Source organism: Theropithecus gelada, chromosome 17 (genome assembly GCF_003255815.1).
Source record: "Theropithecus gelada isolate Dixy chromosome 17, Tgel_1.0, whole genome shotgun sequence".
NCBI lineage: Eukaryota > Metazoa > Chordata > Mammalia > Primates > Cercopithecidae > Theropithecus > Theropithecus gelada.
Window position 1 is genome coordinate 36,634,967 of NC_037685.1, and position 9,200 is coordinate 36,644,166.

Here is a 9,200-nt window from a genome sequence, read left to right on the forward strand (position 1 = left end):
ATTAGCAATATCACTAAAATGATTCTGTGTCCTTCTAGTGATGGCTTGAAGCCGGCTTTCTGTTTTCACGTCATGTGGATCCGAGAGTGCCAGAAGCTGAAGGTTGCTGCGGGGCTGCGGGCCCGCTTGTTCTATATGGGGCCCTGTGAATGTTGGCAGATGCTGTTAATTGTATACAGCCTTCAGCTGCTCTGATAAGGAGCCCATTCATTTCCTAAGCCAACTTAAACTATGCCTTTTGGTTATGTTGCCTTCAAACTCTGCTGAAATCCTCTGGCAGCATTCCACCAGTTGAGACGCTTCATTGTTTTAGATTATAAGAATAATTTGAATGAATATAACAGAGGCACTGTAGATAGAATCCCAGATATTTAAAGGAAAACATACCTATATTTTAGTAATATCTTCTGAAGAACTTCATAATTTTATTTGAAGTGTTTGTACATTTTTTTATAAATTATTTAAATGTATCAAATCCCAAGTTGGAAGAAGATCTTTGAGGCTAAAAAGTAGTACTCTGAAATTCTCTCAAGTTGTATTATTTGTTTGTTAGAGGTCCACAAATGAAAATATATGTAGCTAAAGGAATAAGGTGCTGCCCAATTTGGAACCCAACTGACCTCTAGGATCTATGAAGCAGAGAATATTATCACAAACTTCTGAAAGAAGCTGTTAACCTCTTACTTGTTTCTTAATTTAAAATATTTTGCCATGTAAATACTAAAAAAACAGTGGCTCTTCATCAGTTAAATGGATAATTTCAACTGGTTTTACATTGTTGAATATTATCTAGTATTTTTAATAAATATTTTTATAAATAGTTTTTTTTTTTTTTTTTTTTTTAGACAGAGCCTCGCTCTGTCACCCAGGCTGGAGTGCAGTGGCACAATCTCGGCTCACTGCAAGCCCCGCCTCCCGAGTTTACGCCATTCTCCTGCCTCAGCCTCGTGAGTAGCTGGGACTACTGGTGCCCGCCACCATGCCCAACTAATTTTTTGTATTTTTTTAGTAGACACGGGGTTTCACCATGTTAGCCAGGATGGTCTCGATCTCCTGACCTCGTGATCCGCCTGCCTCGGCCTCCTAAAGTGCTGGGATCACAGGCGTGAGCCACCGCACATGGCCTATAAATAGTTTTTAGATAATATTCAACATCCCCAACATCGAAGTATTGAGTTTTAAAAGATTTGTTGCTATTCTAGGTAAGACGCTATTATTTCTTTCTGTATTTTCTTAGTAGTCTTCATGTTAGTCTGTAAGGATTCCTCCAGGATTTCTCAGCAGGGAAAATAGGTAGAGGACTAGCTGCTTGAAAGACTAAATACGAAGAGCTATTTAGTATGTATGAGCTGGGAATAAAGAAACTGAAGGAATGATCCTTGGTTTAGCTTATGGGAATTTTTTTATAAAAAAAAATCTTAGATCCTCCCATTTTAAAGACTTCAGTATCAATGATTCATATTTACAATTTTACACTATTTTGAGTGTGATGTGCTTTTATACCTTTAAAAACAATCAGGATGAGTGAAGCGAAGAAAAGGTGACCCCAACTTCCAGTTCCCCAAAACAGCCACGTTAACAATGGATGTAAATCATTCCCAGCATCTTCCTATGCACAGATACATATGTAAGTACATGAACATAGGTAGAAGGATAAATAACTCGATGTTATTTTTGAGAAACTGGCTCTAAGTACTAAAAATGAATCACTGAAAGTCACACAGCTAATAAAGTGGCAGAGTTGAGTTTCTAACTCTGCCACTTAATTTCTAACTCTTCTAACTTCTAACAAGCTTACAACTCTAAATGACCCTTTCCCCACTGTTAGTCCTTTTTACTTAAATTGAATCCACTCATTCCATGCTCATTCAGCTATTATTTATTGAGAGGTTACACCTGCATCTGGCACTGCCGCAATACACAGATGGTCTCTACACATAAACCCCGATGTTAAAGACATCCTAGTCCCATCTCCTTGCCATTCCCTTTTCTCTCAAGACAGACACAGTTTAGTCTACTGGCAAGAAATACTTTGTACCTCCCCTACTTTTCACATGTCAGCATCCCAGTAATCCAGGCTGAGCCAAAGTCCCAGGCACAGCCCCAGAGACTGCTGCTGGCTCTGTTCTTTTCAAGATCTGTGCATCAGCCTGAGCTAGACCTTCCTGGGAACTTGAGGTGTCTGTGTGACAGAATGGAGGTGGATGACAGTACAGCAGGGCCTCAGGGCTCTGCTGTTAGAGGCTGGGTCTACTTCTAAGGAGGAATTCAGGCTAAAAATAGGATTAGCAAGGGGCAGTGGGGATACAGAGGCAGGTTGGGGACAGCAGGGCAAAGGGTTCTATGTATCAGATACTACACTGAAGAATAAATGCTGGGTCCATGCCTATAGTTAAATACCAGGTGTTTTTAGGTTTTAGTAAGATTTTTAGTTTAAAATGTTGACGTTTGTTACAGCACAGCTCTGTAGTGTGTTCTGAAGAGGTCTTGTACCATGAGAGGTTTTGCTGAAAATGATGATAGAGTCAAGCAAGTTTGGGAACCTCACATAACAGATTTCACATCTTGGAAAAAACTCAAATTCCACTCATGTCCCAAAACTAACTAGACCCCAGGACACTTTCTTTAGATTATACACAGTAGCACTCTCTGGAGCACAATTTGGAAAATGCTGCTATTAGATATTTGGCCTCCAAATGCTGATGTGGGAACTCTGTCCAGGTGAGGGGACCTGGATCAGTTGTGAGCGTGAGAATTCCTCTGAACCCTGTAGTCTCTAGAGGAAGGGAAGAGAAAGGGAGCGAGTTGGGTGCAATAGCTCGTGCCTGTTAGCTCAGCACTTTGGGAGGCCAAGGCAGGTGGATCATCTGACGTCAGGAGTTCAAGACCAGCCTGGCCAACATGGTGAAACCCCGTTTCTACTAAAAGTACAAAAAATAGCCAAGCGTGGTGGTGTGTGGCTGTAGTCCCAGCTACTCTAGAGGCTGAGGCAGGAGAATTGCTTGAACCTGGGAGGCAGAGGTTGCAGTGAGCTGAGATCAGGCCACTGCACTCCAGCCTGGGTGGCAGAGGGAGACCCCATCCAAAAAAAAAGGAGAGAGAGAGGGAGAAGAGGAGAGGAGGCAATCTACAGTTGATGGACATTGGAGTATTTCCAGTTTGAGTCTATTATGAATAAAACTGCTATGAACATTTGTGTACATGACTTTTGGTGGACAGACACAATACTCACTCCTAGGTCACTATCTAGGAGGGGAATTGCAGAATGACAAGATTTGACTGTCACCTTTCATAAACATTGATAGTTTTATCAAGTGGTTGTAACATTGATAGTTTTATCAAGTGGTTGTACCAGTTTACACGAACAAGCAGTATGTGAGAACTCCAGTTGCACCATGTCAAGGATGGATTGCCTGGGAAGTGGGCTGTGACATAGAGCTTAGTGTGCAGGATGCATATTACCAAATGTCCTTGGGATTAACTCCTGTGGAAGGGAGTAGAGGAAGTAAGGTTGGCCAGAGGGAGAAGTTGTGCGATGCACGGCCTACAACCCCCAGACAGGGGGAGTTAGAATGAGGCCCTTAGAGTTGGGCCCAGATGGTTTAGTCCTCTGTACCCTCTGCCTGTCAGTCATTGTGACCTTGAACAAGATGCAGAGGCAATCCCTGAAGGATCAGAGAGTGAAGGCTGTTGGCACTCTCAGCAGCAGGGCAGCAGCCACTTGACTGAAAGGAGGTCCAGGTGGTGCCTCACAGCATCTATCAACTCCACCTTCCACACACATACCTGGCACTGTCAGGCTTTGTCATTTTTCATTTTATTCTGGTGGGAGCGTGGTGGTATGTTGTTGTGGATTCTACTTCATGTTTCTCTAAGGCCAATATATTTATATGCTTATTGGTCATTGGTTACCCTCTTTTGTGAAGTGGCTATTTATGTTTTTTGCCCATTTAGTAAATGTTTTATTTACTGTTTTATTAAGTGACTCAAAAAAGATTTATTTAATCTTTTACTTACTTATTTGTAGGAGTTCTTTACATTTTCTGGGCACATGTTTGTAAGTACAGTGTACTATCCGAGTCTGAAGCTTGCCTTTTCACACTCTTGTTGATATCTCCAGATAAACAGAAGTCCTTACTTTTAATGAAGTCAATGCACCAATGTTTTATTTGATGGTTGTTTTGTGTTCTTTTAAAGAAATCTTTGCCTATTTTAGGGTTGACCTCCAGCCCCTCAGGGGTATGCTGAGTTGACCTTATGAATCTGATAATAGGAAAATAACAATTGTAATCATAGTTTACTGAACAGTGATATACCAACCATCACCATCATCAGTCTTGATTTCATATTATTGATGAAATATTTAAACATTAATAGAGCTGGCTCTTGGCCAGCGTTTCTGTGAATGTGTTCCATCAAGTACTAAGGCTGAATAGGAAAAAGATTTCCATGGTCAAATAAGTTTGAGAAACACCAGCTTAAACAAAGTTAAATAGGCTCTTGTGGTTTTCAATATCCTAATGTGGATTATGTAACACTGTAAGATATAAATACATTATGTTCTGCAAATTATTTAACCATCGTATGCTAGTTCTTCTTAGAACATTTCACAGGACTAGTATTTCATAGTTTGGTAAATACTTCTCAAGGCAAAGGGTATGATGTCCAACAAAAAACAGCTTAAGAATAAACTGAATCTGAGAGTTCATAGTGAAATTAAAAAATAATAATAAGGATTAGCCATTTACAGGATACTAGCTAATAGACACAGAAGACAGAACCAAGAAGTCATCCCTTTCCAATCCTCCACAGCAAAGTAGATTCAGGGACGGATCAGCAATCAGCAATGCTGAGGCCATTGGGTGCAAGGGTTAGAGGGAAACAGATATTCACAAATTACTTCTTATTTGCTAAGGGAAAGAGGTAGCTTTTCAGTGGTGACAACTGGCTGACACCACATGAACCAGGTGATCAAACCAAGCACTGCCAACAAAGGGACAAAAGTCTAAATTTAGTCTATCATGGGCCCCTCTGTGACATAAAAGGAAGCACCCAATGCCACCTATGTGGTATCTTCACCTGGACCAAATCATGGAGAAACAGACAAATCCACATCATGGGACACGCCACAAAAGTAGGTTTGGATGCTTCCAAACTGTCAATGTCTTGAAAGACAAAAATAATAGGATGGGGGTTAAGGGGCTGTCCTAGATATAAGGAGACTAAAGAGATTTTTTTAAAGAAAATGATGCATCCTAACATTTTTCCAACCACCGTCTTTCAAGTGTGCAACATAGTTCCATCAAATTTTACTGTGTATAGAGACTCTCAAAAGAAGGAAAATGTGGCCCTCCCCTTAACGGGATGCATCCAAATCCATGTGGTGGCCGGGCGCGGTCACTCACACCTGTAATCCCAGCACTTTGGGATACCGAAGCAGGCGGATCATGAGGTCAGGAGATTAAGGCCATCCTGGCCAACAACACGATGAAACCCTATCTCTACTAAAAATACAAAAAATTAGCCGGGCGTGGTGGTGGGCGCCTGTAGTCTCAGCTACTGGGGAGGCTGAGGCAGGAGAATGGTGTGAACCTGGAAGGCAGAGCTTGCAGTGAGCCAAGATTGTGCCACTGCACTCCAGTACGGGTTACAGAGCGAGACTCCGTCTCACAAAAAAAAAAAAAAAAAAAAAAGCCAGTCTTTCCCCTGCCCTGGAAATCTGGGAACCTCCTTCCACTACAGATTGAGCTCTACTCCTTTCCCACTGAGAATCCCTGGATTAAGCTGGTTGTTCCTTGTAACGTAAGTGAGACTCTCAATACTCACTGCCCAGAGACCCTGACTTCTGATCTTTTGCTGCCTTTACGGTTGACCAGGGCACTGCTGTCCTGGGGCAACAGCAAGAGCAAACAAGTAATTGCAGAGTTTATAACATGAAAGTTGATGGAAGAGTTGGGCTAGGCATGCCTGGACCTCTTAAGCCAATTCAGCTGTGTTTACTCCTCCCTCCATGCTCCTTCCCTCTTCTCATTCCTTCTGTTGCCTCATGTGCCACAAGGACCTTTCCGTAGCCCCATGTCACTGGATTTTCCCCATGTCCTAAACACAGACAATTGCTAATTAAGTCATTCACATTATTTCCTTTTGAGAATGATTTTGGCCTTTTGATTGTTTTTCTAGCAATAAACATCTTTCTGGAAGAGGAATTAGCTCACTTGAGCAGCTGGTTTCAACAACTCCCTGCATGTTCCTTCAGCACCCAGGGACATGTGATTTGCAACTAAAACAAAATAAAAATGCACAAAATTCATTCACTCATACCAATAATATTTGCTGTATAATTTTTTCAAATGACCGACTTCTTTCCAAATATACACAACAAAACTGGTCAGCATTAAAACTGCAAGGAAAGTGGTTGTCACTGTTTGCCACTGGATCTGTCAACTCCTTTGTGGAGCCTCTCAAAGCTGCCCATGGCCATAGCCTTGGGCCTGGGGTTGGAGTGGAGAAGAGCTGGCAGAAATGGCTGCGGATTGGAACCTGGCTGGAGACCAGGGCAGGTACTTCTTGGGAAGGACCAAGGGAGAGTCCTTAAAGGGTAACCTGACAGCGTCCTCAGGGAGGAAATGTGATCCTAAGTGGAAAACCATAAATAATGACTCCTCTGCTCACGACTCAAAGGAATTCCAAAGAGTAGCAACAGAATACATCTTTCCTTTTCATTTTATCTGAAGAGTTGCTAATGTTTAAGATGACTGTGTCCTCTTTTTCTTCTTACAATGACTTGTCACTTCAGTCCTGAACAAATATTGTCTGATATATTAGCATATCAGTGGCTTAGAAAAATATAAAGGCAAAATGTACTAGAGCTGAACAATATAGATCCCCTAGTCACTCACTTTTAATTACATTTGGATGGATTCTTCATTGCCATGGAAACATTCTACCCTTACCAAAATTTTTAGGCAGGGATCTCCTCCAAGTTTCACAGTTCTGTGTCTTAAAGACATTTCTTGTTCTATTTATGAGTTTAGAAGCTATGCCGCAATTTCCCATTGGGATAGCATGCAACTGTAGCTGCTGTCAGTTGCTCAAGACAGTTAATGTAAGAGATATTGCACCAGAGACTGTGAGCGAAGTAGTAGGTGTACCAACACGTTCCATGATTCTGGCACTGGTTTTGACTGCCACCTTATAATTTTTTCACCCGAAGGCCGGCTCTACCAAGTAGAATATGCTTTTCAGGCTATTAACCAGGGTGGCCTTACATCAGTAGCTATCAGAAAGAAAGACTGTGCAGCAATTGTCACACAGACGATAGTACCTGACATTATTGGATTCCAGGACTCACTTAATCAAGATGACCAAAAACACTGGCTGTGTGATCACAGGAGTGACCGCTGACAGCAGATCCCAGGAACAGAGGGCACAATATAAGGCAGCTAATTGCAAATATAAGTATGTTTGTTAGATTCCTGTGGACATACTATGTAGAAGGAATTACTGATATTACTCAAGTCTATACACAGAATGCTGAAATGAGGTCTCTTGTTTGTTGTATGATTTTAATTAGTATATTTGAAGAACTAGGCCCTCAGGTGTACAAGTGTGATGCTGCGAGTTACTACTGTGGGTTTAAAGCCACTGCAGCAGGAGTTAAACAAGCTGAGTCAACCAGCTTCATTGAAGTGAAGAAGAAATTTGCCTGGACATTTGAACACAGTGGCAACTGCAATTACATGCCTTTCTACTGTGCTATCAATGATCTCAAACCTTCAGAGACAGAAATTCAAGTAGTTACAGATGAAATTCCTGAATTCAGGATTCTTACATGAGCAGAGATTCACCACACCTTATTGTTCCAGCACAGAGAGACTAAACATTGCCCTTAGTTTACCAAATCCGTGATGCCACTTCCTCTGTGTTTGGTAACAACAAACCAACTTTATGGAGGTCTCTGGATTGAAACAGGAGCCTCTCCTGCTCCTCCCACCACTGAAGTGGTCAGGACTCTGTATTAGTAAAAACAATGCTTTTGGGGGAAAATGTAAAAAATAAAAAATGATCCCTTGCTTTCTATTGTTACAGATTATTTCTATATGAAACTACTTTCTTTATTGTCTTTGGTTTGGTTGATTTATTAAATGGCTCTGTCCAATATGGTAGCCATTGGCCACATCCACATATGGGTATTTAAATGTATATTATTAAACTTAAATAAAATTAAAATACAGTTAGTCAGTAGCACTAGCCACATTTCAAGTCACATTAGCCACCTTCTAAGAGTTCATTAACCATAGGTAGGTAGTGGCTACACATTAGACAGTGCAGATATACAGCATTTCCATCATTGCAGAACATTCTATTAAACAGGGTTACAAATAAAAGTTTGCTTATATCAGAGCTATTCAATTTTATTTGGTCAAAAATAACAAGGGACTAGGAAGATATATGCAGAGCTAGCTTTATGTGTGGGACTAGGAACATATATGCAGAGCTAGCTTTATGTGTGGGACTAGGAACATATGCAGAGCTAGCTTTATGTGTAAATGACCCCACACTTAGAAGAAACCAAAGCTCGGTTCAGTGCTCTGTTGTGGTCTTGAAATTCTTAATAATTTTGAACAAGGCTCTGAGTTCATGCACAAGGCTCTTCAAATTAAGTAGCCAGTCCTGCACTATATAAGATGAAGCTTGGCTGTTGAATTCTTTGTTTTCACTTCCCCTGCATTTGGTTCTTTTCCAGCTGCCCCTTTTTTAGAGCAAGGAAGAAGAGTTGACACATGAGATAAAATTCAGGTGCCTGGAATCCTTTATACCATCTCAACAGTCTTATCAGTATCAGGGATCCAGCTTTAAATAACACCTCTTAGGAATGATAAAAGCCTAAAACAACATTTTGGCAACTCCAATACTAAGAAAAAGTTTAGCTTCTCTTAGTAACTGGTGTTTTCTACCATGAATTCTGAGTTGCCCATGGTGGAATTCCTTTCTCTTATACAGCCTTGCCAGAGCTTTTTTTTTTTTTTTTTTTTTTAAATTTGAGACAGAGTCTCGCTCTGTCTCCAGACTGGAGTGTAGCAGCACAATTTCGACTCACTGCAATCTCTGCCTCCTGGGTTCAAGCAATTCCCCTGCCTCAGACTCCCGAGTAGTTGGGACTACAGGCGCGCACCACCATGCCTGTCTAATTTTTTGTG

The 9,200-nt window shown here is 41.2% G+C and overlaps 1 pseudogene; it reads left to right on the top strand.

Moving 5' to 3' along the window:
- The first annotated feature begins 6,522 nt into the window (after positions 1 to 6,522).
- Positions 6,523 to 7,835, top strand: LOC112611155 (annotated as a pseudogene).
- Positions 7,836 to 9,200: the final 1,365 nt, after the last annotated feature.